This window comes from Dermochelys coriacea, chromosome 6, assembly GCF_009764565.3.
Source record: "Dermochelys coriacea isolate rDerCor1 chromosome 6, rDerCor1.pri.v4, whole genome shotgun sequence".
NCBI classification, from domain to species: Eukaryota; Metazoa; Chordata; order Testudines; family Dermochelyidae; genus Dermochelys; species Dermochelys coriacea.
Window position 1 is genome coordinate 75,198,916 of NC_050073.1, and position 18,959 is coordinate 75,217,874.

At 39.7% G+C, this 18,959-nt stretch overlaps 1 long non-coding RNA gene across 1 annotated transcript; it reads right to left on the reverse strand.

Moving 5' to 3' along the window:
- Nucleotides 1-1,813: 1,813 nt before the first annotated feature.
- On the reverse strand, nucleotides 1,814-8,152 carry LOC122460489. Its single transcript, XR_006281814.1, has 3 exons — nucleotides 7,968-8,152; nucleotides 2,865-3,061; nucleotides 1,814-1,903 (listed from the first exon to the last, which is right to left on the reverse strand). It is a non-coding gene; the product is annotated as an uncharacterized LOC122460489 (long non-coding RNA).
- Nucleotides 8,153-18,959: the final 10,807 nt, after the last annotated feature.

The following is an 18,959-nucleotide window of genomic DNA, read 5'->3' on the forward strand; positions in this document are numbered from 1 at the left end:
TTTGTTTGGTTGGTTGATTGATTTTTGTTTTAATTATTGGGGCTGAAATCAAAATAAAAAAATATGTCTCAGAATATGACTAACATTTAAATAGACCAGTTGTTGATTGCCCAGAAAGGCACTCTAATGATAGGCCTAACTTTTATACTGGGTTAAGAATGATGGTCCCCAATCTTCCTCACTGAGGAGTGTGTGTGTGTGTGTGTGTGTGTGTGTATTATTTACAGAGACACACACACTTCTTCTGAGGCATACATAGAAATTGAGGCAAATCAGTTCAGTCTAACTGGTAGTTATTAAGAATTTGCTTCTTTCCAGTATGGTATAAAGCAGTTAATTGTAAATTAAGCTGGATAAGGCATGTTATATAAGATAGCATGCCTACTTAGCTTGAGGATGGACCATCCATTAAATGCATGGACCATCTGTTTCAGGTGCAAAGAGACAGTACGAAAAGGGTATGCAACAACAGTGGGACAAAAATGACCTACCCAACCAAAATATTTCAAGTTTATGGACCTGATTCAAAGCCCAGTGAGGTCAATGGAAATCTTTCCTTTTGTCTTCAGTGAGGTTTGGCTCAGTCTCTACAGGCATATGTGTATGCACATGGTGTTATGCTGGAATAATGTTTTTGCCATATTCACTCCCGAGTGTTGAGGGTAGCCCTCCTGTCAGCTTTTTCATCTATATATAATATAGATGTAAAAGTTAATATGTATAAATTTTGTAGTTTTTCCTCTCAGTGGTAATCACATTTATTGCTGTTCTGTATAGGATGGCTACTGCAAGCCCACACTCATATAAGTAGTCCAATTGACTTCAGAGTTGTACTCACATGAGGACTACTTAGCTGTGTTTTCAGAATCAGGCCCTTTGATTCCTCATGCATTCGTCAAAGCATTGTTCTGTGCTTGCCTTATACACAGCAGACAAGCACTGATTCTGTGTCTGACCTAGTCAGTGATTGCACCACTCATATGAAACAGTATTTAGATGACCAGGTCATGAGTACATAAAGAATGCCCTGAAATGGAAGTCTCTGCTTTCTCTGGCTCATGATCACTGCCCCTGGAAAAAAAGAAATTGTAGCTTATATTACAGAATCAAAGAGGAGTATATTGTTTCACTCTCAAATGTTCCCTAGATGTGTTTTTGCCCTTGCCTGTTTGTAGTGGATTAGTATTATTTTGAATTGTTTTTCCCACTGCTATTCAAAACATTTTAAAGTATCCAATTATAATTATTTGAAAATGTACAACACACACACACCCTGTACTGATCAGTAAAGAAAACGTAAGTGAAAATCAGTAATTTTCGAGGGGGTGTTTTGAAAAAAAAACAGTTTTAAAAAAAGACAATAATGCCAAGAGAGTCTAATGTAACTGTTTCATTCACTTCCTCTCTTTCTTTCTCTCTCTCTGTGCGCACACACTATATCTAGCTATATAGTAACAAACAATTTGAGATTAACAGAATGGATTTTTAAATATTCCAGGAAAAGCTCCACAACATGCTCAGAATTTTAAATCCATGCAAAAATTGTCTGATCACAATGATGTCTAAGTGCATGTCCAGTACCTATGGAAATTGTATATTTTGGAGAAATGTACTTAAATTGTCTTTGACTAGGCTGAATACAGTGAAAATGATAGTTGTAGAAGCATAATTATATTAAAATGATTCAAGGACAGTGACAGTCTTTCATGATGTCTAATCAGCACCTTGGATGTATCTATCGGCACAGAATGGTCAGAAACAATCTGCTAAACTGATGGTCCTCAATTACAATTATCTTTGGCTTGTTACTTATCTAAGTACATGCAGTATTTCAGGATTGATGCTTAAGCAGTCTGGTATCTTGTCTGAGACCTTTGGGGACATTACAATACCATTTTCTTACCTTTTTATGTTATTCTAATTTTAATAATAGAGTAAAAGTACAAAATATTATGCCATAGGATCAATTAGTCCAGCATCAAGCCTCCTCCCAAACTATATGAGATTACTAGACTATATAAGCACAAGGTCTTTCCTCCGGTGGTGACCCTGATGTTTCAGGTGAAGGGAAACACCTATTGCTTGATTTCACTTAAGAGCATCTGTTTATTCTCTGAGGTATATATGTTAAGGAAGTTTACTTTTCAGAGCAAAACCATTTTAATCAGCGCTTGAAAAGTTGTTTTCTTGAATTTTGAAGTTTCATGCAGACAGTGATGATCTCTCAGCTGGAAATGGAGTACTCAGCCAGCCCTTCTGCAACAATTATTCATTTGGTGAATGTACAGTGTATCTTTAGTCTCTTTTGTGGCATGCCAGTGCTTCTGAGCCTGCTTCCAAATTAATATACTCATTACCATTATTGTTATTATTATTAATAAGTTACCACGAGTGAGGTGGAAAGATCCCAGAGTTCAATCTGCACCATCTACACTGCAATTAAACAGCCTCTTACCCCAAGCCACGCAAGCCCAAGTCAGCTGGCACAGACCAGTCGTGGGTGTCTAATCGCAGTGTAGACATAGTCTAAACCTCAAAAACAGAACTCACAGAAATAGGACACCTTGACCTACTTCCTTCTACTTAGACTAAGAGGGGAGTGCAAGTTACAGAAACTCTGTGGATTTCAGCTCCACTCCTTAGATGTTACAGGGTTTTCTTTTCTGTGGAAATGCCTATGTGAAATTACCCCTTTAATAATAATCTTAACAAAAGTAAGACTTATTAAAAACAGAGAAAATGGAACTTCATAAGAAATGGTTTACTTACAATAGCTTCTTCTTTTATCTTACTTCTTATAAGCTAAACTGAATAAGGTATTTTCAACATAGTTATAGAGAAAAAAAGAAAAGTGAATAGCTTACATCTCTTGAAAGCTATGTCCTCTTCTGACTTTTTTGGACTGCCTGTTAGCTTTCTTTGCTGACTAGATATAAATCCCTTTTGTATCCAGAGATCTCGCTTATTAAAGCCCTTCAGCTAGAGCAGCTTAGAAGTCCGGACACAGCTCCCTTGATCTCGGGTGGGCACTCCCATTTTCCAAAGTACTTTCTCCAGTTACCTAAAATACAAAAAGGGCTTGAGCTTACTGGAATGGTTCACTGAGTATACAATGACCCTTAATGGGAATAAATAGCCTGCTTTCAAAGGCTTAACAACCAATCCCAGAAACTATATTTCACAGACCGGTTTCTTTGTGTGCCCTTCAGATAGACAGACTGTCATTTTTCTCAGTATGAAAGCCACTCATTTCCTGTTGTGACAAACTAGGGATAGAGGTCCATATCTTCTATCACAGTTGAATTTGAGGTATCCTAATTTTGAGGAGTCAATTTTGACACCCTAGGGGCCTGATGTTCATATGTTGAGCTCCAACTGAAACCAATGAGACCTGCTCAGCAGTTCCAGAGATCATTTCCAGGTCTATCAATCTGAGCACCCAAAAAATGGAGACACTAAATCTCAGGTAGCTACCTGATATCTGGCATTTCCTCTACAGCCAGCTCCCAAGCATATCTCTCAATGAGCCAAGGCCAAATGCAGAACTACAAAATGAGACTCAAAATGAGGGACACAATACATATAGTCATCCAGAAAACATAAGATGCTATTGGTGTTCCTCCTTAAGTCTACATAACTTGTTTACCTCAGTTTCATGATTCTTCATTCCTGATTTTATGTATACAACAACAAAGGGAAAGGACACCAAATGTGTGTGACATATAGGACTATGTCCTTTGAAATGAGAGACATTTGAGAGTTAAAAGAAAAGGAGTCCTTGTGAAAAGGAGTCACCTGCGCACCTACCAATGTGATATATGCCATCATGTGCCAGCAATGCCCCTCTGCCATGTACATTGGTCAAATTGGACAGTCTCTACGTAAAAGAATAAATGGACACAAATCAAACATCAAGAATTATAACATTCAAAAACCAGTCAGAGAACAGTTCAATCTCTCCGGTCACTCGATTACAGACCTGAGGGTGGCTATCCTTCAACAAAAAAACTTCAGAAACAGACTCCAAGGAGAGATTGCTGAATTGGAATTAATTTGCAAACTGGATACAATTAACCTAGGCTTGAATAGAGACTGGGAATGGATGAGTCATTACACAAAGTAAAACTATTTCCCCATGGTATTTCTTCCCTCACCTCACCCCCCACTGTTCCTCAGATGTTCTTGTTAACTGCTGGAAATTGCCTACCTTGCTTGTCACCATGAAAGGTTTTCCTCCTCCCCCCCCCCCCGCTGTTGGTGATGGCTCATCTTAAATGATCACTCTCCTTACAGTGTGTATGATAAAACCCATTTTTTCATGTTCTCTGTGTGTGTATATAAATCTCCTCACTGTATTTTCCACCAAATGCATCCGATGAAGTGAGCTGTAGCTCACGAAAGCTTATGCTCAAATAAATTTGTTAGTCTCTAAGGTGCCACAAGTATTCCTTTTCTTTTTGCGAATACAGACTAACATGGCTGCTACTCTGAAATTTGAGAGTTATACTCTCATGTGGCCATTTCCAGTCTGCTCCTCACTGTAATACATACAGACTCCCAAGGTCTCTCCCTGAACCTGATCTCCTTTGCTCCCATTGGATGTCATTTCATTTTTCTATTCATTGAACAACATCAAACCCTCTATTGCAATTGTCCCCAACCTTTCTGTGGGAATAGCATATTGCTATTTCCAGAAGACTGTGGCTGGCGCCAGACACCCCGCTACCGAAATGCCACCGAGAAATGGCAACGCTTCTCGGCGGCATTTCAATGCGCGGTTCTCTGCGCCCGCAGGCACCATGTTGGGGACCCCTGTTCTACTGGCTCTTTGCAGTATTAGCTCCCTATTCTCCTGAGGATGTGCTGAAGCCCAAGAGTTTCCCTACATCTCATTCTGTGTGGCTGTACCCACTAATGAGCTAGCAGGTTAATTACAGGAATTGAAGAGGCGATTTGGATACTATATCTAAGGAACCATGAGGAACTAGACTGGTATCTATTTTTGGATTGTCCTCCAGAAGTGTATTTAGAAATTCTCTGCTTTCCTTTTGTAACTATTCTCTAAGGCAGTGGTCCCCAAACTTTTGAGTGTTGCACCTCCATCCACACCCCAGAGCCAGGGCCAGGAGTGGAACCATGGTTCTGGGTGGGTGGGACACACACACACACACACACACACACACACACACACACACACAGAGGAATAAGGGGGCCGAGGCTGGGGCTGCAGCTGGCAGTTGGTCTGGGGCTAAGACTGGAGGCTCATCTGTGCTGAGGCTGGGGCTGGGGGCAGGTGCAGGGCTGGGAGCTGGGGATGCGCCTGGGGCAGGACCGGAGCACAGTTGGGGGCGGGGAGGGGCTGGGTGGTGCTCCCACCTCACCCTCCCCAAGGGGCCTGGTCCACCCCCACCACACCCCACTGGATGTTCCTCCATGTCCCTCTACAGGGGTGCACCCCAGTTGGGGACCTCTGCTGTAAGCGTATGCCTATAATCCAATAAAACACTTGTGTCTGGCCTGTGTCAGCTGACTCAGACTCATGGGGCTAAGGGTGCAGGGCTATAAAATTGTACTGTAGACATTTGGGCAGTGAAGACATTTGGGCTTGGGCTTGGGCTTGGGCTGGAGCCCGGGCTCTGGGACCCTCAGTCTTTAGCCTGAGCCCAAGTCCAAGCCCAAACTTCTAAACTTCTAAACTGCAAGTTTGTAACCCTGAAGCCCAGTAAACCTGAGTCAGCTAACACGGACCAGCCATGTTTTTTTTATTGCAGTGTAGACATACCCTAAGATTTGTACCTTTGGGTATTATCTTAAATTCTTTGCCTCTGAGCTCTGGCATAATGTAAAATACATATTGGGAACCTCTAAAAGGCTAGAGAATGTAAAGTGCAGGGATTGGATCACCTACACTATTTGTCTCTAAGCTCCTGGTACACATATAATTATATAAAATATCTAAAAAGGTTAGGTATCACAGCATTCAGGTGATAATCTGGAGTAGGATAAAGTTATAGTGAGTTTATTTTATTAGGAACAAGGTCTCAGTCCATTGAAATCTATGGCAAAATTCCTCTGGATTTTGGAAGGAGATGGATTTGGACATAAATGATTTGAAATATTAATGATTCCTAGATATTTAAACTAAAACTCTATTAGTCACACCAGTAACACTACTCTTGATTAAACCCTTGCAATATCCATGTATAAAGCTAATGATTTTGTCAAAAAGGTATCTTTCTCAAAAATACAATAATTTTATTCTAATGAGATGCAATTAATTTACTTGTGTTGTAGTTGGATGCAAAAAATGCTTGAACTGGCTGGCAATGCAGTGGAATTATTCACATTTCACTAAGAGGAATGATGTAATTTTTACAAGAAAAATTGGTTTCCAAAATCCTCTTCAAGCAAAACCCAACTTTATCCACATGAAATACTTTCTCTTTTCAAAATGTTTACCATTTGGCCAGATCCTGAAGACCTCACACAGTTTTTACCAGCATCCTAATCCAGGGAGAAGCTCCTCATCCATTTCAATGAGTGTGACTTCAAAAGTAAAAAGACCATTCTGCCTGTCAGTCTCTTTAAGACAGTTTTTATATGAGGGGAAGCATACTGTGTGCCCTCTCACAGGTTTGTAATATTTGTTCATTGTTGTTTTTCTTCATTTGAAAATAATGAGGTCCAGAAAGTTTGTTCTTTTGTATAGAAGCATTAATGCCCAGCAATGTGATTCCACTGATGTGGGAACAAAGGACAGCTTGACTCATGTTAAATCTTGGGACAGTCTGTGTTGACAACACTGATGGAATCATCTGGGGATTATTCTGTGAAAATAATTTGTGGAGATTTCCTCTCTCCCCTGGTCTCCTCTCAAGAGGATAATCTAGCCTAAATTATTAAAGTGGAAAATTTAAACCAAAGGTTTCACAGGTATAACTATGGGCGGAATTTGTCTCTTAAAATACACAGTAACTGTAAATTTCCTGCAGTTTTGGGGAATGTCTTAACATAATTCTTCTTAACTAAGTAGAAAAATAAATTTTAGATTTACAAAGTTAATTTAATTCCAACTAATTAGCAACTTTATTTTTTTTTCTCCTGTTCTCTCAGGCACTCATTGGCTATTCGTTAACAATGTTATTCTGCCCACTTCTCCAAGCACAGTGACACAAGGACGACTGGAGGCTGCTGACTTTGTTTAAATACTAATGACTAAGTGGAATTTAGAGAGATGAGAGTAAATGATGTAACCAGTAGAGCTCTTTGTTTTCCTTTTCTTCTATAACTATGTTGTTTTGTTTCTTTGAATGCATAATGAATCAGATTTACTGTTAATTGTGAAATTTAAGGTAGAAAAAACAGAGCTATATTGTCCTTTTCCATAGGGAGAAATATGCTCTGTGGAAGGAGAAAATTATACCATTTTGGGGTACTATACCTAACAAAGCAGGCTTGGACGGTCAGCCCTCTAAATCTGAGGCTGCTACAGGATTCTGAACATCTTCAAAGAGGACCTGATGCCTTTCAGCATTTCTTTCCCTATAGTAGCATGGCTCCCTCAGAGGCAATGCTCCTATGTAGTTTCAATCTGATAGCTTCACCCTAAACCACAACTTGCATGCAGGTGGAGGACAGCATACAAGATAACGTTGTTAGGGCCAGAAATATCTTATATAGAAAGATCCCCACCGGTTTGTATGGGAATTATGCCATGGTGCATAGATATCTAACACTCCTGACCACACAGTGCACCCATGGAGATGCTTCCATATAGTCAGAGGAAGAAAGAGTATGGTGTGGAAATGGTTCTGCTCACTTCTGCATATAAGGATCCATTTCTGCCGAGTTTAGCTTCTTTCTGTGCATGCTAGCCCTATAGAGCACATTTTTCTCCTCTTGGTGACTCTATACCTGTGTTCCCAATAATTAAACAGCTGAGGTGTGTAACAGGGTTCACAACCCACCCCTCTTTTGGGAGCCTGCTTACTGCCCCCAGTAAGGCTCAGAAAGGCTTCAGGGTTGTACAACACCCATGTCTGTACTTAAGGTTATCCCACCACCAGCATCTATCTATATACAAGCTTGACAGGATTAGTCACCTCCTTTACAGGCAGAGTCAGCCTTTAGCTATGAGGCCTACTAACTTCTCCCAGACTGCCCCCCTGTCTGTTGGCGCCCTCCCAGCCTTTATAGCCCTTGGCTTGTCAGGCCAGCAGGTGTTGCCAATCCTCAGGCTGGCATCAGGCCTTTTCCATCAATCCCAATCTGTTTCCCCTGATTGGAGCTGACTGGGCAGTGCTAATTAGGTGCTTTTGCACCAGCACCCTGTTAAAAGGTGTTTCCTTCCTACAATGCCTCTGGCTGTGAGGCGGGTAAGCCAAGAACTCTCTAGCAGGTTGGCGGATTAAAGTCCAGTATTTCTCAAATTTATAGTTGAGCTTTTAGAAAGATTAATGTGACCCCCACCATACTAAAATGAAATAGAATATCTCACTTGTCTTTCCTCATAGCTTTTCCCAAAGGAAAATATACAAACATGACATTTCTAGTAAGGAAACCACCAGACAGAAAATATGTTTTTTGTTTTGTAATTTGTTCTCATGGCAGAGCTTAGAAATATAATCAGTACACACCCATTCTTCTTGGTAGGTATATAATCCACCGACTGTTCTATTGGTTCATCTAGCTACTGTAGCAGTAAAGTTTTATGTTACATTTAAATTCAGTTGCAGTACTGTAATTACATTTCAAGCTAGTGTATTAAATTTAAAAATAAATGTAAAAATATATAAATGGCTAAATTTTTGACTGTCTGTAGTATATTTACCTTCAGTGAGACTTCCCTCCTCAGATATAAGAGTTTGCTATATACAAAATTTCTGCTCCACAGGGAAAAGGCTTGCTTTTCCAAGCCTCTGGGGAATGTTTTGAGAATGGAACTGAAGGAAAAAGATGGTTAAGGAAGACTGCTAATTTTGTTTTGGTTACCAGAATGTTCCTAGACTGTTTGAGATTTGCTATTGATAGTTAGGGGTAGAGAGTAGCATAGCTTCAATTTTATGTTTGTCAGCTTTGTTTTGTTTACTCTGCATCTGTCCATTTATTTGCTCTCCAAGCCCTGGGTGTAATGAGTTTAAACCCCATTGAACCTCAGGACACAATGCTTCTTGGGTTTAACAGTGTATCCTAGATGACTAGTTAGACTTTGTCTTAACCCATCCACCTCATATGGATCAGGAACTGTGTGTGCCTGAGGAAAGAGTTGTGACTCCAGCCTGAAGATAACAGCAAGCACTGGAATATGACCAGGCCACTTAAAGGAGCTCCTATTCTTTTTCTTTTTTCTTCTCCTACCACATCTAAGAATGTTTGGTTGCAACTCGCTTAATATTAAGTTTCCACAATTAAGAAAAAGGGTAAGGAAGAAAAGTTGATTTTGTAACTGGCACTTAATAAAGATAGGATGTTTACTTCATGTGTATGATTATAAAGGAGTGAAATGTTTAGACCATGCGATCAAATCCTAGTATTTTAGTACAAGCCATGGGTACACCAAATAGCATTTAATTAAACTACAAACACTAGCAGAAACTGATCCCTGCATGGATTGGAGCCTCTTTCAGCCCTCTTATGCCAGAGCATCTGAGCTTGGATAAGACTATTGTGGTTGTAAAACAAAGATGATTGAAGGGTCTCTCAAGAATGAGTTATAAGAAGTGTTTAGTTGCATTTCTAATGAACTATACTATACAATAATTCAAAAAAATCTAATAAGAGCTGTACATTTACATGGAATGTCTATCACATATGTCCTTCATCATCTTTGTAAAGCGTAGCCATTATTAACCCTTTATCTAATGGTCCCCTAGGGCAACTGCTATGGTATATGACTGACCATTCATTAGTATAATTTATGATAGTGAAATCATCCTCACCCACTGGGGTCTATGAATTTCTGTGGTATATAAAGCCTTTTGAGATGCTGTACTTGGTAGCATGCCAAAAGCATCATGACTTCGAGACAACTGTTAAAGGTGATTTGACAGCTAGGCTGTGTAAACTTTGGAACCTGGTGGGTCCCAGTACGGATTCTGACACACAGTTCAAAGGAAAGGGTAGTTTACCAGGGCTGGCAGAAAAGGTGGCAAATACCTAGGGGCTCACTATTTGGAAGTCAATAATATAGCAGACCCTAGTTTGGACCATAGGTGGCATCAGAAACATTAGGCCTTTCAGACCTAGGACCTGGGGTGCCCCCTTCTAGTCTGTCTCCACTAGCACTAATTAAGTATACTGTAGAAGAACTCTGGCTGGGGGATCTATGCCAAAGCAATAGCTTCCACACAGCTCCCATGAGCCAGCTGCCACAAGTGTGGACAACAAGCAAACCATCACTCTGTCCCCATTTGTATGTAATTATGTCATAGAGCTGCCCTCAAACACCGCATTTGTCTCAGGTTTCCCAGACACCCTGCTGCACTAACCAACTTTTGACCATCTGACCCCTCAACTGCCATGGAACCTTCCCCACCCTGGCTGACTTGTAACAAATCAGCACATTCATCCCAGTATGTTCAACAGCACAAGAGGTGTACTTGTTTAAATTTCCTTGCAGATTTCCTTGCAGTCAGAGAGTTAAAATATAAAGACATGGGAGCAACTAAAACAGATCTCTATGTCTAGGGATTGCTGTTGGGATTCCCAGGCCTACTCTTGCTAATAGAGTTGTTCTCACACACTGGAGAGATGAGAATGGTCCATCTGTTTGTGACAGATTTTATTACAGTCATGGTAACGATAGCTTCATATGAGTAATTTCTTGAATGGAGGTCAGGTTGGATCATTTGTTCAAAAATATCTTATTTTAAAGGTTTTAGATCTATTATGTTTTTACGGTTAAAAAAGTCACAATCCCTATGTCAAGATAGTAATGTATAATAAAAATATGAATACAAGTTTATTCCCATGTCCTCAGGTATTGCTACAGAATAGGCTAATAATACTAAAGAATTGTATTTGGACATACAAGAATTAAAGGTATAATGAAAGCAAAAGTCTATTTTTTTAAAAAACAGACTATAGTTAAAATCAGTCCAATATAAAAAACTGCAAGGTTTAAATGGAATGTCATTAATAAGATCATAAATGGATATAAACATATTACTCTTCAGATCATAGAGTTTTAATATAAAAAATCAATAAAGAGCTAAATAAAAACTGCTTTTTATGTTTCCCAGATTATTCAATAGAAAAGCCAACAAAATTAAACCCCTATTGATATGATAATAAGTCAACACAAACACATTACTTTCCAGATAACAAAATTTTAATACGGAAGATAGGCTGAAAATTGATTTCGATATCAATCAAATTCCAATTAAATTAAAGCAGATTATTCAACAAGACATTCAATAAAATGAAGTATATATTGAGATATTGGTTAGTAAATAGAAACACTGTATATTATTGTCTAGATATTAAAGTTTTAAATTAAAAAAGCAAACAAATAAAAACAATTTCATTCAATTTCTGGTGATATCAAATCAAGTAACAAATCCTTACCCAAATCATTCAACTTTCCATCAACAGATTCCCATAATTTTCCCATAATTTTTTCTTAATTTGAGTATTCACATATTCCATTTTCATCATAGTTATAAGGAACAATTTGGGAGAGGGATAGCTCAGTGGTTTGTGCATTGGCCTGCTAAACCCAGGGTTGTGAGTTCAATCCTTGAGGGGGCCATTTAGGGATTGGGGGCAAAAATTGGGGATTGGTTCTGCTTTGAGCAGTGGGTTGGACTAGATGACCTCTTGAGGTCCCTTCCAACCCTGATATTCTATGACTCTATGATAAGGTGAAGTTTAGCAGGGAAAAAGAAATAAACAGCAAATCCTAGCAAATGGAAATCTTGCAATATAGATATACTTTTTTTCTCCTTGCTTAAATAAATCTGGCAATATCCTAATTTCTTTATCATTATAATTAGTATTTCTTTTTGATTTCCCAACCACTGACATCAAGCTTTTCTGATGTAAAGAAGACCAAAAGATTCAAATAAGAGTTCAGTTCAGAGGGTTACATGTATCAATGCAGCTAAATGGGGTTAAACCAAAGTCATAAATATGCAATTGGCTACCAGTAGGTAGAGTCTTGTGTCTGCATGTTCATGTGCTGGGGAAGAATAGTTTGACCACATGAGAATGAGGGACAAAAAGGGGAAAGAAAAAGAAAATAAAGCTGATTTAGAGTGCCTGTGGCCCCATTGAAGAGTGCTCCTTTCTGATTAAACTGGGGGTTCCATTCTTGGCTTGCAGGGCTGCCTCTAACAAGTGTGTGGATTGGGTCCAGGGACCCACATCTCCTGTTGCTTCTTCCTGGCCAACCTGGATGCTCCATTCTTGGCTTGGGGAGGGCTGCCTACCTTGGGGTCCAGGGACTGCCCCAGCCTCCCTCTCTGGAGGCTATTAAGCCTCTTCCCTACCTTTGGGCGCTGACTATTAAGCTTCCTCACTTACTGCTATAGCTTGACTAGTAAGCCTTCCTCTGTGGCTTCTGCTTGGGGAGCATGATACCCTGGGGTACATTTCCGGGGTCATTCCATCTGTCAGACCAACCCAATGGGTACATTGGGGTGATCTTGTGGCTCTACTAATTGGAGAGGCAGCTGCCAAGATTCACCCTGCCCATACCCTCCAACCCTTGGCCCCAGTTCCATTTGGGCATCAGGTCAACCCCTGACCTCAAAGAAAGGTGAAAAGGAAGTGGCTGGACCCTCCTCCTGCAAGGGTTGTCCTGCCCACTTCCTTCCACTCCAGTCCTGTGCCCCAAGTCCCTGTCAGCCACCAGGTCAACTCCAAATCCCAGAGAGGGGTGGAAAAAATGTGATTGGATCTTCCTCCTGCAAGAATCACCCTTCCCACTGGTCCTGGGCCCCAACTAACCCTGTCGGTTATCAGGTCAGCCCAGGACCCTAGAAAAGTGAGACCGGAGGTGGCTGGAGCCTGAGGAGGAGGAAGGTACTTTTCCTATCCTGCTAGAGGACCCCTCTTAGCAGAAGCATTGGGAAAAGTCTTATGTCAAAGGCTGACTTTCAGTAGATTGCAGTAAGATAGCTGTTCTGTTATGCATGAAACCCTGACCCCGAATCAGATCATCTATAATGACTTAGCAGGAGGTTCCCCATGAACATGCGGTGTCCTATAGATGAGCAGGGCCCCCCTTCTGTCCGCACTCCAGTCCTGAAATAAATGGCCCTCCGCACTGAGCCTTACCCCCCCTCGGGGGGCAGCTACCTAGGGCCAAACAAGGCCCCATGGCACTGCCATATCACTACATTGAGGGGAGAGGCTGACTTAGAGGCATTCAGTCATAATCCCACAGATGGTGGCTTTCTCCGTTGGCTTCTTGGCTAAGCATACACACCAACTGTCTGAACCTGCAGTTCCTCTTGTACTGAGCAGGATTACTATTGCAACACCACATCATCATCAGGGTAAAACAAGCCCAAGTACAAAGTCATAAAAGGAGATGATACATCCAGAGATCTTTTTGATTTCCGCCTCCACCTCAGAGTATTACTCCACCTTCTGATGGGCTGCCTTTACACGCCCAGTATTATCTTCCCAATCCTAACATGTGGTTCTACCAATGGTTTCCAATCCAATTTGTTTCACTGATCAGGGCATGGAATATCCTCTTATATCTTCTAATCCAGGCATCCTTTGTCTTAAAATGCTGCCTGGAAATATGTGGGAGTGTCTCCTTGGCCAAACCAAACCATTTACACATCACATTAAACCTTGGTTAAAACTCTGGCCAGTGCTTGCCTGGTAGGAAACAAACTAGCTCTTAATTTCAATGCAGTTATCAGAGTAGAGGATTTAGCTAAAAGAGTAAACTTCAAAAAAGCATTACTTATAAGATTGTTTTTAAAATTATTGATACACACTCCTTGATGCTTTAACCTGCTCCATTTATTTCTTCTTCACTCCCTGTTTTGGGGTGATACCACTAAAAGTTAAAATTGATTCAGGTGTATGCTAATGATAAGCCTAACCAACTGTTATTAGAAGCTACCTGCTTTCCCCATTTGTGAATTAACATACAGAGAATTTGTACCAAAAATTAGTTACTCTAAGCAACCATCTTTGAATCTTGAATAAAATAGCCCACCGGCAGTAATTTGTGGAGATGAAATATATTCTTATTAGTTTTCCTAACCAACACATCTAAATTATTTAAAATGTGAAAGGGAGGCTCATTCAATAATAAATTATAAAATAATCTGGGTAAAATATGAACATTTAAAATAATCAGTATTGGGGCTGGTCTAAAGGGATCTCTATAAAAACTATTTCTCCAGTCAACCAATTTAATAACTGTATAGGATAGGATACAATAGGATGTATTTACAATCCCAGTCCATGGGTTGACTAGCACCCAAATATTTTTCAAAATGTCTGGATTTCACATAGTCTATTAATTTGCTGCCTAATCTCCAATTTTTGTTAACAATGTAATGTTTGTGTTTGGGTAACATATGGAATCCTTTATCTTCTTAATATTAACTTTAAGACTAGTGTAATACAAAACTAATTTAAAATGTCCAGGTTCTTCATTACTCCCTTGTAGGATCCACTCAGAATGGCCACACCATCAGTATGTACCAAAATTGTGATCTTTTCCCCCCTAAACACAAACCTACATCCCTCAGGCTTCATCTCTGATCCATAGCAATATTAAACAGTATTGGAGAGAGGGGATATCCATGTTTCACCCCAGTAGGAATTGTAATAGACTCAGTGCCGTCCTTACCCACTTAATTTTTTGTAGAACAATTATTATACAGACTTTTAATAACTTCACTAAACCTTTCACTAATACTAAATCTTTTGAGATCATATACCATATGCCCATGACCTACTGAACCGAATGCCTTAGCCAGATCTACAAAGACAATAGCAATTTCATTTCCCCAGCATTTAGCTCTCTTAATTAAATTATTTCAAATAGATATATTTTCCTCACATCCAGTAACTGAAATAAATCCTTTTTGGCTTCGGCATATATTTTAATGTTAATCAGGTCACTAAAGTATTCTAAGCCAAGATGATCTGATGGCAATAGGTTTCTACAAGGAGAGATGGGCAAGCTCTTCAGGAGCTTGAATTTTTAGGATTAAAATTGTCCTGTTCTCCTTCAGATATACTGGAAATTGTAAATTTAAAAACCAAATATTAAAAATATTAGAAATTACATTAGAATTTAAATTAAAAATACCCCAAAGTTCATTAACTATATCTTGATCAGGACCAAGGGCACTAGTTTTATGAACAGCTTCTAATGCCACTCAAACTTCATTGGTTGTTTTAGCCTCATCAAAAGATCATCATCTGTCCACTCAGGATTTACACAACTGCTCTATCATATCCCAACCAACTGGCGTAGTCTGCATTCTACCCAAGCTACTTTTTATCTCTTCCAAAATATTTAAAATCTGTTCTACATTGCTAAATTCCTTAGAGAGGCTATTGATCTTAAGATGTTCCTTTAATAATTTAATCCTCTCACATGGTGTTAGAACTTCCAATATGATTCCACCAGGTTGATTGTCTGAATCTTGAGCCACTTTCATTCATTCTTTTTTAGCCCATTTTTAAAGCCAAATCTCTCCTCTCTACAATCTGTTTGTTTTTGTCTTCAGTTCATTCTCAAAGAATCTATTAATATTCCTAGTTTCAGCATATTTAACCTCTAATTGAATTAAAAGTTCAATTTCCTCTGTGGTCCACATATGATAGTGAGAGTTAACTTTCATCCTGACTTCTTTCTCCTCTTCATTCCTAGCTGGTGGATATTTAAGCCAGGCATGTTGACTCAATCCAGATCCATATGGAGGGAATAGGAAAAGCCTTTCTCTGGGCTGGATAGCTCCTTAGGAAAGTGCTTGGGGAAATGGCATTCAATACTGTGACAATGGGGATGTTTACCACATTTGCTTACCCCATATGACTCTTATGGCTATACTTCTGTGTGTAGTATTAATGTGCTTTACCCGTTTGTCAAAAGTTGCTAAAATCTGAGGACAAGAGGACAATTACAGCATTCTATGGGGTATTCTAAATAAAATAGCAGCTTGCATAAGGATGCGGTTTTCTATTGTGTCTATTGTCCTCAGGGTTAAAAGAAGCATGTGTGAAATTATTAGTATAACCAGTATCAAGCAAATATTTGTCCTCTAATGTATCTAAATACTTGTAATAAAAATAGGCTTAGAAACATCTGATTTCAAATCATTAAAAAGATTATTAGTAAAAAACAATGGTAAAAAGGATGAGACTGTCATTTTGCCATTGACAATACAAACTAGATCTACTTCTCTGTACAGGACATTATATTCTTCTTCATCATGTATCTTCCATGAAGAAGGTCCCCATGAATAGGTCCCACACTCTCTGTCAGACCCCTAACATATTTAACACAGCTGGTCAGGGCATCAAAGCCAGCAGTGGGATATTGTTAACCCAGTCCAGTGTCAATCCAGTATAAAGAACAGTATTATTTGAGAGCAAGAGCCCCATCTTAAGGATGGAGACACCCCGGCAGGTCCCATCAGCCTTCCCCAGGAGAAAGGAGCTGGGTCTGCAGCACAGGAAATGGACTGATGGGAATGGCAATCCCCCAGGATTGGTCTGGGTCACAACAGGGAAGGATAGTGAAAGAGAGGGTGGCCTTTTGCTACAGACTGTGAAACATGCACAGAGTGGGTGGTGGGAAGCAACCCAGGGAGGGAAGCCTTATGGTCCTCCTGAGTGCCAGCCCTCTGACAACCTGGGCCAGACCCTGGTGGAGTGACAGGGTCCCGGCTCCCCTACCAATCCCTCTGCACCAAGAAAGTACTGACCCCCTCACCACTAGACAATGCTGCCAACAAGTACCAGCCATCACACAGACACTAAACTGATCTCATTTTAAGCAGTGAATTTGCCCATGAGCCAAAGATAATGCTAGAACATAACTCTCCTTTAGTTAATTCAACAGGTATTTTGTTATTGCCTTTTTTGGGCCAATTGATATTCCCAAATTACTTCTTTTTCTCAAAATATGTATACAGTAGCCATTATTTTTAATTAATATTTACATCATTCAGTGAGGCTATGGCAATAGTGCCAAAAGACATCACCTACCTATAGAAGAGAGAGGCTGTAAAAGATTACCCTAGAATTCTGAGGGAAGATCAAAAAGTAATTCAACCAAAATCATTCTAAGATAACCCTGATACTGGTGTGGCCAGTGGGATGGACAAACCTGAGAAATATACATAAACAACAAAATATTTTCAATTTTACCATTAGAACCTGTAGGAGGCTGTGACCCTAAGCAGACTCTCCCAATGAGTCCCTTAGATTTTCTCCACATAGTTTCACCCTGGACTGGCAAGGGAGCCTTTCAAATAAATAAAATTAGAAGATCAAATGAAATTTTCACACTCTAAATGTCTTTTTCTCCTCAGGTGCCCCTACTGGAGTATTCCCAATGCTTCTCTGCCATCTAGAGCAAGAGTCAAAACAGTTGAGTTTGGTTTGATTCTTTTTGACCCTGAGAGAGGTAAGTACATTCTCCCTACCAGTGTCTCATCTCCATCCTTCATAGAACTTGTCCTGGTTGGCTGAGAGAAAGGGTATCCCTTTTCTACCCTATGCTTCAAGGCTTCCAGTGCTGAACTTTAAAAAAAGAACCAGTTACCTGTTTTTTTCCCCAGACACCAATTACTTCCCCAGCACCTCTTTGCCATTCTCTGGATCTTTGTCTGCTGCAGAACTCCTGGAATAGCATTGCCTAGCACTCAAGACTTCCCCTTCTGGCCTTAAGGGTCAATATACCCATTTACAGAGCTCAAATTGAACATTCCAGTCAGACATTAATGCCAAAATGATGAGTTCTAAAACTCAGATGACGTTGCAGTACATTAAAGGTGTCTATGCCACATATATTCTTTGGATTGCTTCTTTTAGTTGCAGAGGTTACTGTTTGACATGACTGGAAGAGTTACTGTATGGAGAGTGGTATTTTTAATTTTGCAAGAAGTGGTGATATTTAGTTATTTAGATGTGTCTAAATGTCAGAATAGTGATTTTCAGGACAAAATGTAAAGACGCACAACAATTACAGTTTACTACAATGCCAGCTAGCATCTCAGGAGACAGTTTTTTCCCAGTGGAAACGGTGCCATTCACAGAAATATCCTGGAATGACACATCATGGAAATAATATTTTTTTCCTATGTAGAGAGACGGATATTACCTGTGCTATTTGGAACTTGGCACCTATGATTGTTTTTCTGCTCTGTTCTGTTCTATTCTTGTCCTATACTCATTGCCAGAGTATCTGCACATTTGACTATTGTTGTTGGGTGGCTACCTTAATCTTTTAAAGGACACAAAGTGTTTATCTGATTTTTTTAATTAATAAAGGAATAGTCTATGGGAAAACAACAAAGCTGTGAAAAAAGCAGTAGGTACAGTGCACAGTGAACTGCATATAAAATGGCTGCCTTTCTCTACCAAGATCAGAACAAAAAGGTGTAGTACAAATTAAATTAAAAAAATACCTAAATACACCCGGCACACACACATCTAATAAAGTCGCTCTCTGCTAACAAACACATCAAACCCAACTCTAATAATCTCCACTCGAACATCAACTCTTTATAAATCACTATGTGCTTAGTTCCTAAAGGATAATGTATATTTTATTGTGCCTGTTTCTGATTAGTTAATGCTCTGCTACCTTCAGGGATGCCGTAAATTCAGCATTACAAATTAGAGCACCAGAGAGGAGAGGACTATTTCCTTTTTCTAACGAATGAATTCTCACCACTAAAAACCTTCTGACCACCATTATCAGCTGAAGGAGAAAGAGGAAGAGAAAAATCCCAGTTAGTCCTAAATGC